Source organism: Manis javanica, chromosome 7 (assembly GCF_040802235.1).
Source record: "Manis javanica isolate MJ-LG chromosome 7, MJ_LKY, whole genome shotgun sequence".
NCBI classification, from domain to species: Eukaryota; Metazoa; Chordata; class Mammalia; order Pholidota; family Manidae; genus Manis; species Manis javanica.
In genome coordinates, this window is record NC_133162.1 from 16,057,050 (window position 1) to 16,079,103 (window position 22,054).

The 22,054-nt window shown below is 44.5% G+C and overlaps 1 long non-coding RNA gene across 1 annotated transcript in view; it reads left to right on the plus strand.

Annotated features, from left to right (window-relative positions):
• The window catches only part of LOC108384362 (uncharacterized), a 46,797-nt gene extending 31,816 nt beyond the window's left edge, over positions 1-14,981 (plus strand). The window contains exons 3-4 of the long non-coding RNA XR_001850000.3: positions 10,554-10,699; positions 14,706-14,981. This is a non-coding gene — a long non-coding RNA (uncharacterized lncRNA). The remainder of the gene's footprint in view (positions 1-10,553; positions 10,700-14,705) is intronic.
• Positions 14,982-22,054: the final 7,073 nt, after the last annotated feature.

Here is a 22,054-nt window from a genome sequence, read left to right on the forward strand (position 1 = left end):
GCTGGGTGCCATTTTGTGCTGTGGCCTCTGTGTAAGTTGTTGACCCACCCACGCCAAGTGTGACTCAGTAAAATAATCAGGAAGGGTCTAGGTCCATGTTTCTCTGATGATGAAGATGCTTCCTTAGTCCAGGCTAGACTGTAGTGAAGGCCAGTGAAAGGTCTTGTGTCCTTCGGGCATTCATCTGAGTTTGGCGGCTGCTGAGGAGCTGGCAGCTGGAGAGCACACTTGACTAAGAACTCAGAGAGAAGCTTCTGGAGCCTGGTGGTTCAGAATGCTGACTCGTGAGTGAGCTGCCTGGGTCTGAATCTAGCTTCCTACTCACTATCTGTGTGATCTTGGGTGAGTTAACATCTCAGCATCTGTTCTCTCAGAGTAAAATGAAGGCTTAAATGAGGTTCCACACGTGGCATACTTACCATATTAGTCAGAATTCACCAGAGAAACAGAGCCAGTAGGAGATACATTTATATATTTACTTATAACAGGAGATTCATTATAGGAATTGACTCATGTTATTACGGAGGCCAGGAAGTCCCACCATCTGCTATCTGCAGGCTAGAGAACCAGAAAAGCCAGTGGTATAATTTGGTCCAAGTCTGAAGGCCTGAGAATCGGGAGTTGACGGCACAAATGTTGGTGTGCGTCCAACGGCCTTAGAACCAAGAATGCTAATGCATGAGGGTGGAGAGGATGGATGTCTCAGCTCAAGCAGAAAGAACAAATTCACCATTCTCCTACCTTTTTGTTCTATTCAGGTCTCCAGTGGACTGGATGACACCCACTCACATTAGTGAGGGTGATCTGGATTACTTTACGAATTCAAATGCTAACCTCTTCAACAGACACCTACACAGGCATTCCTAGAAATAATGCTTTATCAGCTATGCGGGTAGCACATAGCCCAGTCAAGTTGACACATAAAATTAACCATTTCATTTATAAGGCATCCAGCACATAGTAGGGACTCAATCCGTGTTAGCTAGTATTATTGCTAAGGACAGGGTCATGGGCATCACTGAATATTGTAGTGTTCAGCGGGAGGGAGAGTGGACATCATACTCTAATGGAAGCTGGTAAGTTTCTAGGGTCTCATACTAGAATCAAGGGCCATTTCACTTCTGCATAAAAGTGCCCAAGAGAGTCTTCTAAACTCCTAAAGGAAACCACAGACTCAAATTAGTTTCCTGATGATCAGAGTCATCTACCATGTCCCACTCGCACCCTCCTTTATGGAGTTCCCTGCTGCTTGGCAGCAAGGACACCCCAAAGCCTTGTTGCTCAAACAAGATGAAGATTGAATAAACAGTCGTATGATGAAAGCTTTCACTCTGGTGAAAGCTTTTCTTCTCCTTCATCTAAGAAAACTTGGATCATTAATTAAGGAGACTTTGAGTTTGCCAAAGCAGTCAATAATTCAGACATTTGCTTTTGAAATACAGGACAAAAGACAAAGCCAATCTATCTTCATAATGACAACTCAAAAGTCAAAGTGTATCTGTCATTATCTCTCCCATCTCCTGCATAAGTGGGCTATAGCTTTCTGGGTCTTTCTTGTGTCTCCCAGTTACTCTTAGGGAGAACATTTTTTGGGGTCTACTTTGAGTAAGATTGGTAAATGTACCAAAAGTACATTAGACATATGCATGTTTGGTAGCTGTCCCTTTAAAGGCTTGTCACTTGGAAGGGACAGGTGGGAAGAGGTGTAGTGAAAGCTAGAAAGGTCTTGACCACTGGAAACCTTGTACTGAGAGCATCAGTCAGATATTGCTGCAATAATGCTGGGTAACAATATCAAAACCTCAATAACAAATATGCACTTTTCTCACTCATGGGGTCTGTGGGCTAGCTGAGGCAGTTCTGCTTTTGGCTGTAGGTTGGGTTAGATCTCCTCATTGAGTCTCTCATCCTTGGATTGATGACTCTTCAGGCTATGCTCTTCTTGTGGTGGGTGTGAGAACCTCAAGGGAGGCAGGTAGAAACCAAAACCTGAGTCTTCTGCGGGCCTATGCCTAGAGCTGGCACACTGCCACCTCTGCTCCTGTCGTATGACCGAAACAAGTCACATAGCCGAATCTAGTGTTTGTGGTAAGGAGACATACTCTACTTGTAGTGAACGATGCAGGGCCAGGAGGGAAAGAAAAATTATGAGTAAATAATACAATCTATCCCATCAAGCCTGAGTTGGAAGTCCAGGGGTATATCTAGGAGGTCCTGCTATGGTTCAAATTTCAGGGACAAGACAGGGAAGGAGGCTGCCTGTTCTAGGCCACTTCTGTTGAACAACATCCCATCTTCTCTGAAAACTCAGGCAAGAGGAATCTAGGGAAGTCATTGATATTCTGCCAAAAGTTCTTCTAGGCTACATCAAAAGTGAAAATAACATATACACAAAAATTTTGAAGGCTCTTCTGACCAGCGGCTAGAAGGAAATGACTATGTCATCCACATCTACTTTCAGTATTTAATCACATTCTTTCAGTACCATCCTTGGCTACATATGTTTACATCTTCAGGAGCTGCCTTCCTATGTGACTCGGAGGGAGATTCAGGTCGACTGGTGTCTGTGGGAAGTTTGAATTCAAATTCAATTCAAGAAACATTTTTTTGAGCACCAACTATGGACCAAGCACTATGTTAACTTCTGGGGTTGCAACGTGAATGAAGCAAAGTCCCTTCTCTTTAGAGCTTCATTTAGTGCAGGAAGACAGGCAGTCAACAAACAGGGTGACTATAATGTCTCACATGGCAGTAAACACACTGCAGGAGAATCTCTCAGGGGAAGGGAGTGAGGCCTGGGGAAGGGCAGGTTGTCACTGTTTCATGCAGAGTACTCGGAGAAGGCTTGGTGGAGAAGGAGTCTGAGCAGAGACCCACCGGCAGTGGGTGGGAGCCATGGAGATGCTGAGGAGGTGTCCCGGGCAGAGGGGAGGGCTAGTGGGCAGGTCTTGGAGCAAAAGCTCAGGCTGTCTGGGGAGTAGTGCAAAGGCCATGTTCCTGGATCAGAGTGAGCAAGTGGTAGTATGGTAGGAGATGAGCCAGCAAAAGAGCAGGGGCCCGGCCACACAGGGCCTGGTGGGGAAGTCTAGGAACACTCCGTTCCGGCTCTGTACTCACTGGCTCCGCAACCAAACCAAATGGGCTTGTCTGTCACAAAACCGTTTACCCCCAGTAGGTGAAACCCCTTGGGAGTGTGGAGGCTCTAGTCTGGACTAGGGCTGGGAGTGTCCTGGTCGATGGGGCCAGAGGCGCCAAAGGGAAAGAGCAGCTTTGCCACCAGCTCCCACCTGGCTCCCCAGTCACTCCGAGATCATGGGGGAAGCCAGCCAGTCCTTAGGGAGGGCATACATGAAACATCCAGTCCCATGGGCCCGGCGCCGAGTCAGCTGCTTCTGGAAGTGAGTGATTCTCTCTCACTTATGTGTCTTCTTCCTGCTCCCCATCACCTTCTGTGTGATTCGTGTGGCCTCCACTGCCTCTGTGTATCCAGGCTGCCTCAGCTGTACATCACTGTACAGCCATCCTGACTTTGTTGACTGCTCCTGGCTGGCAAGTCCAGGGGGAAGAGCCGCAGCCTGAAGGCGAGTTCGTAGTCTGGGCACAGCTGCTGCTGAGTCATTTGGAAGGGAAGAGGGAGCCTTTTAAAGGGCATTTATTTGGATCACAGTATAGGCTGGGGATGTGTTTCTTGGCTTAAATGTACATATTTGGGATCTAGAAAGAGATAACCCATTTGGTTTCCACTTGAGAATTCCCTTCCCTGGGAAGTCATCTTGAAATCCAAGATGGACAAGCAGATGACTGCCCTCTACTGACCCTCCTGCGGTCCACACAGGGTTCATCCAAAGTTGCCTGTGCCAAGGTGAAAGCTGGAGAAAAGCTGGAAGCATTTCTGTTCCTCTGTTTAGCTGTTTTCCTAAATTGCTTATTTTTCAAGCTATAATCCCTTTGTCCTTTTAGAAGGATGAAGTTGTTTTTGTCCCATTGTGTTTCCCCTAGCCCTTTTCACTGAGGGCTTGGTAACTTATGTCTGCTATTCCTTAGCTTCCAGGTATAATCAGTGCCCATTCTAATCATACAACCGACCAATCATGAGAGGCCCCCAAGGGGCCCAGGGTTGAGAGACCGACTATTCATAAAATCTTACTTAATATAGTCTTATCTTGCCAGGGAAAAAAAGCCATCTGTCTGGCACCCCACAACCCAGCACCGCACAGGTAGTCCAGCCCTCCTTGAGGGAGCAGCTCTCACCAAAGCATGTGGCACACAGACTTCAAAAGAGAAAATGCCACACACAGGAAATGACCGGAATGTTGATGGACATTGTCAAAGGGGAATTGTGTTTGCTGTTAGCAGAATGCACCTTGCAACCCAGAAAACAGAAAAATGAAAAAAAAAAAAAGACAGAAGGGGCGGGCTCTTCTGCATCTCTCTCCACTGCAGCCATGCAGGAAAAGCAGCTGGTTGTCCCTGTCCTTAAGATCTTCCTTGAAACTGCTGCAAGGAAGCATTGCCAGGCAGTTCCCGAGTCCCACCCCATCCCTTTCTGCTACCCCCTCCCAAAGAAGTGAAACAGGCTTATTTGCATAGGTCAGCATCTGAAGGTAATTAAAAATGTAATCTTATATTTGCAGCAAGCTCTCTCATCTGTAGTAAATTCCCACCACCAAATAACATTACTTCTCTACATCTCTGGTGTACTTAAACTTCTTTTTCTTCCTTTCCACTTATGTAATGGGTTTAGATCCTCACTACAATCTGCCTCAGCCAGACAGTGGCAAATATTTCCACTGTATGGATGAGAAAACAGAAGGGCAGAGGGGTCACAGCTCACCCAAGCCCCACAAAGCCAGGACTAGGAAGCCAGGTGTCCTTGTTTCCAGTGAATAATTTTTTCTACTGTTTTTCAGGAAATATTTTATCATGAAAATGATTAAGAATGGTTTATTCTAGTGTATTAATTGCTCTGGTCAACTCAGTTTCCATGCCTGCTAAGTTAGGCTACAAAATGTCCAAAAAATACAAGGAGAATGCCACTGACTAGGATTTTGTAGAGGATTTTATGTAGAATTTGGGGGCTGGAAGTTGACTTGAAGTACTTGTAGACCCCTCCTCACATCATGCACGGAACCCTGTGCCCTGAGGGGGTCAGTGTCAGCCAAGAGTGACACACCAAGGAAGTGGCAATCGAAGCTGGAGGAGACGGCTCTGACTCCTGGAAGATCGGTCCAACAGCTTCAATGGTTCCAGAAGTTACTTCCGAATCCTACTCCTATATAACCTTGTCTACTTACGGTCAGGGGTCAGCACTGTGAAATGCTGTGTTTGAAAACATGTCTGATTAAGTGAGCTTTCTGGTTGGTTGAGTTCTAAATGGAACTATGGTCTAACTGGACTCTTACACTAGAAGGCAGCTTAAGGTAGTGGATGGAGCACTTTACTGGGCACTGAGACACCTCTTTTCTGACTCAAGCTCTGTAAATAGTTCCTGGGCCTGTAGGGAAGTGGTTGGAGGCCTGGCACCTGGTCCCCCATCTGCTACTAACTAGCTGCCTGATTCCAATGTCTCTGAGCGTCAGTGTTCTCATCTATGAAACGGGGAGAGGACAGGTTGGACAGATTGATCTGGAAGGGCCCTTCCGCCTTGAGAAAACTTTGATTCTAGGGCACACACACAGCACTGTCTCTCCCCATCCCAGCCCCAGGGAGAGCATATTGGAACCAGTGAACAATTTAGGAGCACAGATCAAATCTCAGCGGGACCTCCAAAGGACCCTCATTTTCCTTACAATGCACTTGTGTTCCAGGAGGTGTCAAATTGGGTGAGTGGGTAAGAGAAGCCTTTAGTTCCATAGCTGTTTTTGTTCAAAAATGATAGGTTCTAATAGGATTTGAACTGTATGAGGGACCATTTAAGTTCCCTTAATAAAACATCTTCCTTTCTCTTAGTCCAGGGGGCTCTTTCTTTCAGCAAATCCAGGAGCAAAATCTCCTTAATGCACAAGTGACAGCCACATGACGAGGTTGGGAGCTTTTCCTGTCTAGCCCCTTACTGTCCAGCCAAGGGGGTTGATGGTCACTTTAGCATCACTGGGGCTCACAGCTTGCCATGACCTCCCCAGCCAGTGACCCTGAGTGGAGAAAAGAAAGATACACACCGAAAGGAGCAGTCAGCATTTTCCTGACTGCTTTTCCTTCTCCTAAGCCATTAAAGAAGCTCCCTTGCAGGTCCACAGGGAGGAGGCCTCCATTGCTAATGCCCTGGCCACTCAGGGTGCAGGACAGGGGAGGCTGTGGGGAGGGTGCCCCCTCTTCTCCTACTGTTAAGTCTCAAAGTAAGCCTCCTTCACGCCTTCTTCTCCAGGCTGAGTTTGCCCATTGCCATCTATCCCCAGCCCCTGACACACAATACTGAGTAAATAGGCCTGGCCCGGGTCCGTGTGGGAATTCTGGAGAGTTATGATTGTCCTTTCCAGGAATGCACAGACACCAGCAAAAATTCATTTCCCAGACACTCGGCTATTTTGAGAACCAAATCTCCAGCCTCTGTAGCAGTCAAATTGGGGCTTTTCAAGTCTTGCTTTGCAATAGAAACCTGTTCTGCCTTCAGCTGCCTCTTACCCACAAGAATTCAAGAGAGAGAGAGAGGCCATTAGAGTTTCTTCTCCCCATCTCTGCTCGGGCGCAACACACATTTCTGGCCAACTTTCCTGGCTCTGCATCTTAGTAAATTCTTCCTGACAATAGTTAGTGACAAGCATGTCAGAAACAACAAACTCCGTCATCTATATGGCTTATCAATAATTTAGTCTCTTCCCCCTCGTGAGGGCCTGTGTGTTTTGCAATAATGAAATATATGATTTTAAAAATAAATAATAGGCTGTTGTCAGCCCGATTGTAGCTGCAAGTTATGAATGTGATTGATTGATCGAACATTCGACTTCACCCGCTCGAGCAGGATCAAAGAGAGACTCTACCACCCGCCTAAGGCCACTAGCAATTTATTTAGAGACTGTGTTCGTATCCCAGCAGGTAGCAATATTGGACTGAGGTACACAGAAAATCAGCTCTTTGAGGTTTTTTCCAAGTCCAGGGGAAGCAACAAATGAGATTTTTTTTTTTTAGTTCATTAAATCATTAACCACTTAATCACTAAAAACACGGTGTTATAAGCGTTCCGCGTAGCTGGGATACCCAAGAAACGGAGGGAATGTTGCTTTGCCGAGATCTGGGGTTGGAAGGTGGGTCCCTTTTACACAACGGGACAGTCTCTAATTTTTTATTTATATGGCACTGAATTTTTTTTCTTCATCTTAATAATCAGTGTGGCAACAGCCACGCTGACATCCAAAAGTGACAGGTGTCTGAATTGCAATGAGGTGTCTATACAACCGCCAACGCGGGGGAAGGAAAAGACAAAGGTGTGGAGGAGATGTTTGTAAAACAAATACTGCAACTGCTAGGCTGGTTGAATGGAAAGGAGGAAAAAAGAGAAAAGAAAATGGGGTGTAGGACTTGGCTGGTGGTATGGAATACGACCCCCAAATGCATCCTCAGTTTTGGTGCCTGGTTGGCTTAGGAAAGACTGTCCCTTCTTTCTCAAGAAGGGTCTTGGGGTCAAGTGTGACTCTTCATCCCTCACACCACAGCCTCCCTAAGCTATTAAAATCCCTGCAAGCCAGAGCTCTCCCCAAGAGCAGGGCGGCTGTTTGGCATTCCAATGAGCAGCGCTGGTGAGGCGCCCGAGTCTGGAGCCGACCAGGGTGCTCGGAATAAAGGAGACAGGATGTGAAGGCCCGAGGACATCCACCCACAGAGGGACAGGCCCATCTTAACAAGAACAGGTTACGGTTTTAGTTGTTCTAGCAGGGGAGTGGAAGAAAGGGAATGTGTCTTCCCTCCCCGGCTCCCCTGTTCCTGCGCTGTCTGACCTCAGGCAAGGCAATTTAATAATCATCCGGTCGCATTTGACTTCATAGGGCCTTTCATCCACGATCTCAAAGCACTTCACAAATACCAATTCATTAACCTTCACAACCCACCCTGGGGGAGAAAGGGTGGGCATGTTTCCCCCGTGGTGGGAACGCTCAGCTGGAGGCACAGGGAAAAGAGTTCTCCCTTCAAGGTCACTTGAAAGTTGACCAGGAAACTCAGGAGTAAGATCCAGGAAGCTGGCATCACGCCCAGGCGCTGCTGACTGCTGGGGCCTCAGTTTACCCTTGGTGCCTTTGGGCTGGGTCCGCACGTCTGATTCTCCTCACATAGAGCAGAAGAGCCGCAAGTTCAGAAAGGGCAGGAAAAGCAACATCGTTGCCTGCCAGCTGTGTGCTGACCACTTTCATGTCCTACATCATCTTCACCCCCTGCAAGAGCCTGTGAAGTTCTATCCCCCATTTTACAGGGGAGGAAACTGAGGCTAAGGGAGTCAAAGATTTCCTCCAGGTCACCTAACTCAGAGGGAGCAGAATTAACAATCAATCTGTTTGTAATAATCATAATAATGATAACAATAATAATAATGATAATAATTCATGAACATTCACGGCCACCCCTGAAGGCCGCCCTTAAGAATTCTCAGTTCACAGACTTTTCTGCATCTCTGATCAACTCATCAATTGAGCCCATGAGCTGGAACAGGAAATATTGAGGAGTGGCAGAAAGCCTGGCTCAATTTACAGCTACAAAGTGGGGAGTTACTAACTGGGGCAAAAGAGTGGCTCTGAAAAGGGAGGTGGGGGGAGCAGGGGAGGAGAGAGGGACAGCTTGGGGTGGGTTTAAAGAGAGGTTTCAGGGGGATGAGTTTGGCACAAGGGGGAGAGAGATTTGGGAAGAGCTGCTATGCATGTGTGAATTATATCACAGAGAGATAAGGGAATAAAAAGAATTTTAAGAAGTTTTGCTTCACCTTGTGTATGGTTTCTTAAGGGACTGCAGTATAGATTTGACTGTTTCTGAGCTGCTTTTGGATGTCAGACTGATGCTTCCCTAAATACAATGCTAGGCAGAGGCAGGCCAGGCCCCAGTGTGGTGTTTGTGGGTTGCATGCCCTGCTCTTTCCATGTCGCGTTGCTGTCATCCCTCCCACCTCGGCTGAGCTGGACACCCCAGTGGCTGTGCGCCCATGATACGTAGAATGGGTACTTGTCGCATGCTTTTCATATGCTCTTATAACTTTTGTGATTGAATGCGCCTTCCTGTGAGTAACCTTGGCGGGACAAATAGCATCATTGACTACTATCCAGGTGAACTCATACACAGGCCAGGAAACAACCAGTACTTTCACGATGTCTAAGTCAGGGTAGATTAACTGCCATAAGAAACAGCTCCAAAATGTCAGTGGCTTAACATGATGAAAGATGATTTCTTATATGATGTCCCATGTTGATGTCACTAGCGGGCAGCTCTCCTGGGCAGGTCACTCCCAAGCCATGACTCAGGGACCAGGCTTCCATAATCTTGTTATTCCTCTGTCCTCTGAGGTCTAGGGGTCCTGCCCTTCCAGTTGCAACAATGGCAGAAAGATGGAGTATGGAGAAGGGCACAAAACTCAGGAGCTAGACCTGGCAGTGATGTACCTGTCACTCTGGCAATTACATGGTCCCACCTGACTGGTGGGGAAGCTGGAATGTGTTGTCTAGCTTCTTCCAGAAGGGAAAGGACATCTGATCTCTCTGCCACACAGGGTGCTCCCCCACAATACTGGGGACTCCCTTTGCAGCCAAACTTGGAGCTCTGCTGGAGTTGCTCCTGCAGGCACTGGGCACCAAGTTTGAGGGTGGCTAGGGGTCTCTTCCCTCCCAATTGATTTATGAGTAAGCTAGGATCCTGCAGAGGGGAGCAGAGCTTATTTGGGGAGTTTCTAAAAAGATGGTATGGACCTAGACAATTGGAAGGCATCTGACATTTTCTGGTTGGAGGGGGGACATGTCCAACTTAATAACCGCCTTGGTACTGACATTGACCCAGGCATCCTTCTCTTTCTTCTGTAAAAAATAAAACCAGACAAACAAAAAAACACCACATGATGTACAAACACTGGATAGAAGGGATTTCTTACCTACACACAAAAGGTGAGTGCTAAAACTTCTCAAGTTTCTGTCTTCAGTGTCCATCCAGCCAAGGTTGACTATGCCTTCTTGGAATATCTAGTGAATCTTAGTCTGAAGAGCGTTATTTGTCACTCATTTTCAGAACAAAAGCCTTAGTGCTCTTCCCATGTGCAGCCATGGCCTCAGCAATAAAGCAGGTGGAAAACTCCTCTGTCTCCCTGGAGAAACCATGCTTTCTGGGTCACTATAACAATCCCCAAACATGTAGCTGTATGTTGGAACATAACTGTCTACACTCCTCACAGATTTCAAGGGTCCAATAATGACAAAAATCTGCTTATAGCCCAGGCTCTTTCTTTCCATTTCCTCTGAAAATACCAAATACCAAACTCTGCTTGTAATACAGAATCAAGGCTGAAATATTCCAAAGAGACATCACACTTGTCCTTCCTCCCAAGTTCTTTTCTCTGCTGCCTTCAATTCCCCCTCCTTTTCCACTTGCAGAGACAAAAGAGAGAATTCTATAACCAGTGGCCTCTGTCCGAGAACACAGAAGAAAATGAAGCCAGGCAAACAACAGAGAAAAGTGAACCACAGAAGAACAAACTCGAATGAAACTGCTTAACAATCCTACAGCGCAAGCCCAGCAGGTGAGTGCTTTGACTTCTTTTCCTCTTCTTCCTAAATGTCCAGTTGTCCAAATTCTTAAAGTAAACTTGAGGGTTGGTAAAGAGCTTTGAAAACCCCTACATAGAAATGACTTGCTCATCAATATATATCCTAAATCTTTAAAGAAGTCATCTGGTTTGACTCAGTAATTCTAGTTCTGAGACTATCCAAAGTCAATTAATTAGGTCAGAATCTCCCAGAAGCAGAGCCTGAGACAAGGATTCGGTGCTTGTGAATAGTTTCTTTGGGAGGTGATCTCAACAAACATGGTGAGGAATCAGGGAATGTGGGAAAGGGCAATGAGAGGAGAGACAATACGATGGAGACGCTAATGAATTGGACACTGTGGGTAACTAGGGCCCAATCCCATGAGGACTGTCTGATAGACTGTGTAGAACAGACCTTTCAGTTGTCAACCTCAGGAGCAAGGAAGCTGAAATTCCTTTCCCCATTGACTGAGGGGAGCCCAGGACATTAATGTTGACATGTCCAGGCTGTTCCACATGTATGTAGGCCAAGTATAACCATGGCCAGAGGACAAGTTCAGGCAGGTGACTTAGGATGCCAGCAGACTATCCAAGGACAGTCTTCAGGGAAAAGCCTAGGAATGGGATGCTGATAGTATCTTCTACAGATAATAATCCTAATATAGAAAAAACTAAGCACAACAGATTTGCAGCATTACCTGTAACAGTGGAAAAATTGGAGGCAACTTTAATGTCCACATTATAGAGAGAGTTACATGTATTCTGGCATCCACTCAATGAGGTATTGCCAATTCTACTTTTTTCAGTAACAATACTGTGTGTCAGGCTCAGCACTAGGTCCCAGGATCACTATGATGAGAAAGATAGACCTGGTCCTTGCCCTCTGAGAGTGTGTGCTCTCATTTGTTTATGCAGGATTTGATAATACATGGACACATGCCTAGCTTGTACTACAAAACCCTGGAATCAGGATTGTACATACAGCATGATCTTAATTCTTTTTTTTAAATGCATAGAAAAAAGACTGGAGGGAAGTACACCAGATTGCTAATAGTGATTCCCTTTGGGTGATGGGAGTTTCTTTGCTTCTTGCATTTCTATTTTCACCAAATTTTCTCTAATAAGAATGTACTCCTCTCATGAGGGAGAATGTAATAAACTTTCTTTGAAAATAAGAGAAAAAGAAGTCACCTGCTAAGCAGAAGGGAACTCAAAGCTAGCCCCTCTCACCATCTCCCTACACCCAGCTTTAATGTGCATCTAGCATTTCTGGTTCCCCACTGAATCTGGAATCAGCTTCTAATCCAAAGTCACTTGGGGCACTTCTCAGGCATGACTGGGTTCTGGAGGTAGCAAGTATCTCCTGATTAAATGTGAAATTCTTAGGGCACCACAAAGAGAACAAGAAATAGCGATCCTTTTTAATTTTCTTAAATGAATTCATGGAAATATGAAGCCCATAGTCATGTGGCCCAGGTTGCTGGTTCCTCTGTATGCTGATCAGCTTTGCTACTGTCTCCAGCAGCTAGCTAGCGTCTTCAGTGTCTGCAAAGTTCCTGCTTCTGTTAGAAATTTACCATCCCACCATGGGGAGGAGACCTACATGTTGGGGAATTTTCTTGCCAATCATCTCTCTGGTAGATTCTTGCGACTTAGGGATGAAAAACATTACCTAAATACAAAATATTCTCATCAAATGCTTTGTAATTGTGAAATGAGCTAGATATAAGGAGCAGAAACATGACTATATCCAACAAAATTTCATTTACTGGAATAGTTACAGTTGCTGAAATTCATCCTGAAATATTTTACATGCAGTTTAAAAGAGTTAAGTATTTTAGAAATCCTTTCCTTGCCCCCAACTTACAACACCTCAATTCTAAATTATTTTTGGTTTAGATGGAAACATTTTAGTTCTTAAGCCTTTCATTAATTCAGGATGTGGCTATAGGTCCAGGCTGCAGCATTGTACAACACTAGGGCGCTCCACTCACATAGGGCTGTCCCTTGGAGTTTTGCAACAGAGTCTGTATGGATCTAAACACGATTTTTGAAACAATTTTTTCTTGATGTTCATGAATTTCTGATAGGGCTTTTGGATATTTCATTCTGACGAACATGCTCGAAGCGAGGGCCATATTCTGTTGAGGATCATGATGATCAACTCTTCCCAAAGAGTGTTATTTATTACTAGTTCCTTGGTATATCAACAGGTATTTTGTGAAAGAAAGAGTCCAAGGTTTAAATTTGAAATGAGTTTAGGAAAGGCTGGTTAAGTAAATTGAAACAGGATTCTCTACTGCAGGAGGACCTGGTCTTGAATATGCTGGTGTCATACATCTTTATGAATTTCCAAGACAGCAGCAGAATATACAGTGTTTCCAAATTATTAAATGCAGAAGTGACCCCTCAACTGCCCTTTTTGTTTTTTGTTTTTTGTTGGGATACCTCATACATCCATAGTTGGCAATAAGTGCATGTTATTGATACCGAAGCACGTGAGCTGTCAGATCTAAGCCAGTGGTTCTCAAACTTCAGTGTGCATCAGAGTCACCCAGAGAACATTCTAAACACAATTCCTGAGCCTTCCTGAGATATTCTGATTCAGTATGTCAAGGTGGGACCTGCAAATCTGCATTTATAAGTTCTTTGATGATGCTGTTACTGCTAGCACAGAGACCATATCACAAACTTTGAGAACTACTAGTTTAGAAAGAAAGATGTCGTGATTTCCCAGAAGGACAGACAACCTGGAGGGAAAGGAATGGTTTCCTAGTTGCACAGCTGGTCCTTTGGCTATGAATGTCCCATTTCCTCATGCAATGCGTGATGGTGAAAGGATACTTGATTTTTAGAGCCTGGGGCTGAGGGCCTAAAGGAGCAGATGAGATCTGACCCAGGAGCACAATTAAAGGTAGTCACAGAAGGTGCAGTACAAGGTAGCAGTCTACGTAGGGCAGGTGTAAGGAGCACCAGCTTTGGCGGCAGCATCTTGGCTCTGAAGCCCAGGCAAATAATCTCTTTTGAGCCTCAGTGTCCTCATCTGTCATATGAGCACCATGGGTATTACCTGCCAGGGTTATAAGAAGGGCAAATCGGATAGCAGTTGTGAAACATTAGCACCATGTTACGTGGCCGGCACTCAGTCCATGGGAGGAAAAAAAGACTTGCTCACTGGGAATAAAGCAAGACTTGGGTACAGAAAGTGGGGCATCAAGGCCAGACAACAACCTTGATTTACTGAACACTTGACACACAGTAGGTGCTCGTTAAATATCTATTGAAGAATCCATGTATTTGACAGAGGGATGGACCAGCCTGACCCCAGGAGCTACTGAAAAATGAAACAGTGAGATTTTGCTTTAGTCAGGCGAGCTTTTTCTTCTCAGAACAACAAACAAGAAACAAAACAAAGCAAAGCAAAAGTAAAATCAGACAAGGTTTTGGTTCTGAAAGACACTGAACAAAAACACTTGAGTTATTATCTCAAGAAAAATCAATGACTTTCCCATCCACCAATGTATGAGCCTTCGGCATTGACTTGGAAACACTGAAATCCTCCCTGTCTGATGCTCTCCCGAGTCCACAGGCTGAGCTCACACATTCCTGCATTCCCGGGTGGCCCAGCCAGTGTGAAATTATTTCCTCCTTGGATTGCAGAGCCATTGCTGCAGGTATGAACGTGCCTTCGAAGCCCTCTGCCTTCTGGCTCACATAGCAAGCGAGTGGACAAAGAAAAGATGAGGCAAATCAAGCAGGTGTGGGGTTTGGGGTTTGGAATATCACAGGGGAGGTAAGCACAGCCAGGAGGCCAACCAAGAGCTGAGCAGGTTCTTGGCTGAGCAGAACAATCACCTGGGGATAGGTTATTTAAATTATTATTATTATTTAATGACAGATTCCTAGATCCTACCTTAGACTAGATCAGGATCTCCATCTTAATATCCCCTTTTGAAGACTCTATGATGAAAATAATTGCAGGAATCAATTTCTGTTTCAGTCCTGGAGATACCATCATGCAGAGCTACCTCCAATCTTTTGCAGTTCACCCAGGGGCCTCAGACTGAAGAGAATTCCTCCCCAGGGCATTCAACACCTGCCGGACCAAGCTGACAACATTCAAGAGGAGGGTGTTCTTTTAAGAACATACAGTATGGAAAAGAAGAGCTGGAAAATTCTCAAAGACTCTTCTCATGTTAGCAGCCATGTTTCTGCAATTATGTTTTAGAAAGCATTCATCTGCAAAAATAATTACAAGGAGAATGTACAATGAGAAGTGGTCTGTGTCATGTCTGCTTAGAAGAATGTCAAGATCCCTCCATTTGGCATTTTGGCGCCCAGGAAGAAAAAGTGGATGAAGAGGCCCCTTTGGGTATCTTGTTAACAACTGAAGAGCCACATTTTACAGCCAGAGAAGCTGTGACTCTTCACACACTCCTCTCTGGCTCTCCCTGTGCCACACGAGAGTAATGCCCTTTATGGAGGGCCTGTAGGAAGCATTCTACATGCACTATCTCATTTAATTCTCATAACATGTGAAAAGGGCAGGGGTCAGCAAACTGTGGTCAGCCACCTGTCTTTGTAAATACAGTTTTACTGACACAGCCCCTGCCATTCATTTACATATTGTCTTTGGCTGCTTTTACACTAAGGGCAGATCTCAGTAGTTGCCACAGAACCCTATGCCCCATATTGGAGAGAAATCTGCATCCCCGTGTGCATGTAGCAATATTCACAATAACCAAGGTTATGGTAACAACCTAAGTGCCCATCATCAGAAAAATGGATAAAAAAGATGTTATGGGAGAGAAATCTGCATCCCCGTGTGCATGTAGCAATATTCACAATAACCAAGGTTATGGTAACAACCTAAGTGCCCATCATCAGAAAAATGGATAAAAAAGATGTTTTATATATATGTATATATATTACACACACACATATATATAATGGAATGTTATTCAGGCATGAGATAAAAGAAAATTCTGACATTGGCACCAACATGCATGGACCTTGAGGACATTATGTTAAGTAAGGCAAGTCAGACAAGGAAAGACAAATACTGCATGATATTACTTTTATGTGGAATCTGTAAAAGCCAAACTCATGAAAACAGTAAAATGGTGGTTACCAGAGGCTGGTAGGTGGAATAGGGGAGATGTTGGTTAAGGGTACGAACTTGCAACTAGTAGATAACTTGTGGAGGTCTAATGCCTGGTAGAGTGGACATAGTCAACAATACTGAATTAAGTAACCAAACCTGCGAAGAGACTAGATCTTAAGTATTGCCACCTCAAACACAAAATAATAATTATGTGATGTGAGAGCAATGTTAACTAGCACCAGAGTGGAATCATATTATAAGACAGACACATCGCATCATCATGATCAATATGTACGGCTTCTCTTCACCATTGTATATGACAGATTGATTTCAAGTCAAAAAATGAAATGAATGTGACATAATATTATATGTGTCTGTAATTCAGCCATAAATACAAAGAAAATCCTGCCATGTGTAGTAATATTGATAGAGCTTGAGGGCATTAGCTTAAGTAAAACAAGTCCAACAGAGAAAGACATATACTGCAGGTTCTCACCTGTGTGTGGGATCTAAAAAGGCTGAACTCAGAAACAGAGTGGACGGTATTTGCCAGGGATGAAGGGTTGGGGTACATGAGGGAGATGCTGGTCAAAAGATATGTACACTTCCAGTTACAAGATGAATGTATTCTGGGATTATGTGAAGCATGGTGGCTGTAGTTAACAACACTCTATTATATACTTTACAGTTTGAAGACAGTAGGTTTTAAATGTTATTTTAAAGAAGAAAACTCAACAAAAAATCCCATGACCTGCAAAATCTAAGATATTTACAATGTGGTAGAAAAAGCCTTTACAGAAAAAGCGTGTTGACCCCTGAAATGGGTCAGTGGCCCCACTTTACAGATGAGGAAATAGAGGCACAGAAAGGCTCAGTGAGTCCCCTGAGATCATTTAGGTTGTAAAGGACAGTGTCAGAGATGTCTTTGGCCACAGAGGCAGCATTCCTGTGCTTCCCCCCACCCTCAACTGTAGTGCCTCCTGCTCTGTCACACTGGTCTGTTCTTGCTAAACACGTCAGCCAAAGAGGACGTGTTCATTTGCTCTGAACAAAATGTTATCATAAAGAGGCCTGTGGGAGATTCGGGAGTCCCAGAGAAGTGTCACCCTCCTCTCCAAGCCCCTAACAACTGAGCTCCTAGCCTTGCCAGAGTTTATGAGAGAGACGATCATCCAACATGGACAGAGAGAGCTCTTTGAAGTCCGGCAGATCTGCTCAGGGATGTGCCTGGGGAAGAACTCAGGATGAACCAGGCAGCCCCAGGCCAAAGGCAACAGCTTCCCTTGGCTGACAACACTCCCCAGGGAGCTTGTCCTGGTCCTATTTCTGAGGACAGGCCCACGTTTGCTGTGCCTGCCACTCTGCCCTTACTGACGTCATCCCACCCAGCCTTGGCTTGATTTGCCTGTGGATATTGCTGATGATGCTGTCTTCCTGTTCCAAGTTCCCATCTGGTCCTGGTTTCTGCCTGTTTAGCCATAGCTCACGCTTCAGCTCTGGGTAACAGGCCACACCTGGACAGCAGTCTAGCAGTCTGCATCTCTTAAGGGGTGTCAAAGCTAAGGTTTCCCATCCTGGGCAGAAAACCCAAAGTTTCCATACATATCCTGAGATCAAACCAATTCTAAGAATGGGATAATAACTGAAACCTGTAGATAAGATTGCTAAGTTAAAAGTCACCAAAATTTCCCAGAATACAGAAATAGTTGTATAAATAATGGTAAATCTATGCAATGGAATACTATACGGCCACTTAAAATGGTATTAACAAAGATTTTTAGACACCATGGTGCATGTAGCAGAGGCAGGGCCAGCTTCATGGGTGTGTGAGCTGTGCAATTAAGCACGTTCCGTGCTTAGAGGGCCCCACATTTGGTTTGATTCTCCATGGCCACCATCTGGAAATTCTTAATAAAGTTTGAGTAAGGAAACCCCACATTTTCATTTAGCACTGAGCCCAGAAATTATAGAGCTGGTCCTGAACAGAGATCTCTCCCAGAATTCACTCTCTCCTGTCTTTCAGTAATACAACTTCCCTACTCAATGCACCCACCCACACTCACCCTAAGGTTTCCATGTAAGAATCCCTTCCCAATGTTCTTGGGGAATTTTTGTGTTTTTCCAAATCCTGAAAAGAAAACTCAGTAAAGCAATTGGGGAAGTGGGAAAAACTTAACTCTCCAGGAAGAATATTGGAAGTCTTTTAAAAATAACTTATGATTTCAGGCACTTTCAAGCATTCCCAGGGATTCCAATTTCTCATTTGGAATCAGAAAAATGGATAAAAAAGATGTTATGGGAGAGAAATCTGCATCCCCGTGTGCATGTAGCAATATTCACAATAACCAAGGTTATGGTAACAACCTAAGTGCCCATCATCAGAAAAATGGATAAAAAAGATGTTTTCTGTTGGATAAAAATGGATAAAAAAGAATAAAGATTGATATTCATGGAATATTTCGAAACATTGATCCCACATATGATGTTCAGCTGGAGACAACTTCCAGCCTCCCTTGAAGCTAGGTATAGCAATATTTTAAATTTTGGCCAATGAGATGTAAGCCTGAGTAAAGTGTACACCTTCTGGGTTATGTTTTTATGAGGAAGCTATTTGTCCCCTGTTCTTTTTTTTCCCTCCTCCCTGGCTTGGAAATGATGAAAACTGGGGGATCCACCTGGGATCAAGACATGGAGACCACGTGTCAAAGAAGAGCGTTGCCCTTCTGGCCTGTTCCCCGGATGGCTCTGTGCAGAACTGCCTACCTACCCTAGCCTCGCCTGTCTTTAGACTGTCACATGGGAGATAAATAAATTCTATTTCATTAAATTTATGTATCTTGGGGTCTTTTTATTACAGCAGCTTAACCTGTATGAACACATATAGGAACATGCTTATGCTATACTACTACTCCATAAACCACCATGCACAATTGTATTTAACAGTTTAGTGCATATTACATGATACACAATTGTGTATTTATATATAATATAATCTCAACCACTAATAAATACACAAAGAAAATGCCCAGGAGAAAATAGGTCAAAAGCCTAGAAGTAAAGGGGATAGGAGAAGCCACGTTGGACATTGTTCCATAAAGAAAGTAGGTGATGTTATCTACATAGTCATTCAACAAATACTTACTGAGCACTATTTATGTTTTGGGCAAAGACCTAGAAGAGAGAGCAAGAAAGACATTCCCTGTTTGTATAGAGTTTACAGTGAAATTGGAAAGGAAGAATGTTTGTAAATAATGACCAGTGTGAATGATAGGAAGAATTTATTCTCTCCTTTTACTGAGTCTTTCCCCAGATATTGGAATACTGGAGAGCTTTGGGGTTTTGGAGAATCTCTGTCTCCTTCAAGAACTGGTCATTTCCACTATGCCCAGAAGCTGATGGTTTCAGCAGGAGGTGGTCCACCCCTTCAGCAATCCTTCAAGGCTACAGTGGGCACAGGAGTCCTCAGGGCTCCCATTTCACATCCCTGCCTCTCCTCTCCAGAAACCTCACTCCAGCTTCCCTAGCCCCAGGCTAAAGAAAACTGGAAAATATCCAGCCCCTTACACTCTCCGTGGGTCAACGGAGCCCTCTTTATCTGAGAACACATGGTCTGTTCTTGGGTTGCCATCTTGGGAGAACCAAGAATGTCTATTTGGTTTTAATTTGGGGGAAAAAGCAAAGAAAGCTGAACAAACATGTGAGTGCAAATTTGGCACTTGTCTTACACGGTAGCTTTAATTTTTGTAGACTTAAAAAAAAGTGAGAAACTCTTGTATTCTGTGTAGCAAAAGTTATTAAATATCCTGTAAGAGCCTGTCTGAGTCAGCGAGAGGCAGTAAGTTTGCTGTTGGGTAATACTGGGTGTTTACTGGAGACTTTATCTGCCTATCTCTCCATCTACCTGCCTGGCTAACGCATGCAGCTCTGCCAGCCACTGCAGGGCATTTCTGTCCACATACCTGTCAGATTCCATTTTTCAGCAGAAGCTTCATTAAGAAATAAAGCCTGGGCATTCTTAGAGACTCTTTAAATAGCTGAAAATAATGAAGGAGAAGTCAATGCAATTAACCAAGCCCTTGGCAGTTGGATTTGAATAGCAATGAAACTAATTATGTGCCCCAGGCACCCTCACATTGTATGTGCCGCATCATCAGGCCACAATAAAGAATGTCTCAAAGATGTGCATCTCACAGGACAGGAACAAGACAGGAATTACCTTGGTGAATTCCTTTCCTTCTGTTCCTCCTCCATCAAGAAGACTGAATCTTGCAAGACAGTCTGCAGTTGTTTACCTACTATTCATTCTTCTCTTCTTCCTTACTAACAGAAACATTTTACTCAGACTGACAATGTGCCCAGATAAAAGAACCTATTTCCTAGTCTCCTTTGCAATTATAAGTGGTCAATAAAATGTCAGTGAAGTCATTTGAGGCTTCTGGGAAGCTTGTCTTTCACCCCTTCCTCCTTTTTCCACCAAGAACATGGATGTGATAAGTGAGTTCCATCAGCCATCTTGTCACCATGAGGTAATCTTTGGTGTGGAATTCATAAGCTTAAGATAGAAGAACAGAAAGACTAAAGGAGGCCGGATCCCTGGTGACCATGAAGCTGCCATACCTCCCTGGGATTCTTGACCTCAAGACTCCATGTCACATGACAGAAAAACAAATCTTCAATTGTTTATAGCAACTGTCAGTTCAGATGTCTGTTACTAGCAGCAAGTCTAATTTTAACAAATTTTAACAAATATAACATACATTTGATTTTTACTTCTCCCACAATCTTGCCAAGAGACTCCAAAAATTCAGTCACTGATTGAGGCAGTCATTCATCAACAGACATCTACTGAACACCCACTGTAGGTCCAACTCTGTGATCCAGAGAGGGCTGGAAAGATAAGTGGGCAAGGTCCCTGGGAGCACCTCTCCCCACCTCTCCATGAGAGTGAGCTGCTCTCTCCCACTTAACTTTGGATCTGTTTCCTCTTGTGACACACCAGGCCTCCCCTGTAGGTGCTCAGTCTCTCTGGGCCCGGGTACATGGAAGCTGAGACTTCAGCCCAGCCCAGCCCAGCCCAGCCTGTTTACGCATCTGCCCATATGTGACAGTCACCAGATAAAGAGTTGTCCAGTTCAGACTCAGGGCTCACCGATGATGCTCATCTCTTCTCCAGCTGCATGGTTTGGGGCTCAGATCCCCATCCATCCTCACCACTCTAATCAGATCTGATGGAGGAAGGCGGGACTTCCTCTTAGTTCTGACTTTGCCCTCCCATCCTGGCCTTGCTCCTGGTACAACCTTGTCACCGCAGCCAGGCCCCAGCACCCTCAGGCAACGAGCACACTTTCCAGCCCCAAATATGGTCACATGTTCTCAGGCTGAAGAAAACCAGGAAACCTGCCAAGCAGGGGTCCATTCTATCAACTTGCCTGGAGTGGGTAATACCCGGAGATCGAGGGTCTCAGAGGGGAGCCAATGAGCCTTCCATGGTACATTCCTGGGGTAAATGTTAGCAATGAGCCAAACACACCATTTTGTCTCTCTCCAGCCTTCTCGGACTCTCTGATGTGCATGTTTCCAAGACCGTCAAGACCAAGGCAGGCTGTCTGCCAGATCCTTACTCTGGCCAGCAGGGGAGGTGGCCATCAGCCTTGCTGTTCAGGCCCAAATTATGCTGGGGGGTGGTATGGTTTGAATACTAGCTCCATCCATCTCTATCTCTGGGATTTTGGACAAATTACTTAACCACACTAAGTGTCAGTTTTCTTGTCTGTAAAATGGGGATAATATGCTGATTAAGGGAGTCAATGTGTACCCCTTATCCTGACTTCTACAACACAGTGAGCTCTCAACAAACGGTAACTGTCATCATCAGTATTATTTAAAAACCTGACATCACCTGTTATAACTATCTCATAGCTTGATGAACATTAAACATATTTAAGACTTGGATGTTGACAAAGAATTCCAGTTAAATTTTTTTGAGAGGGGTGGGTAATTTTTTAAAGTAATGTTTTCACTTATTTTTCTCAACTCCCTACTTTATTTCCCAGTGTTCTCTCTAGCGATATTATTTATTCCTTAGGTCATAGGAAATGACCACATACCAATCCTAGTTCCCACTCTAACGTTCTTGCTCTGAAGCATCTTTATTAACCGTTCGATTGGGTTAACTTGCTGATTTTTTTTCTTTTATGAAGTTTACAGTAGAGGGTTGAGTTACCTGCCCGTTTTCTTCCCAGGAC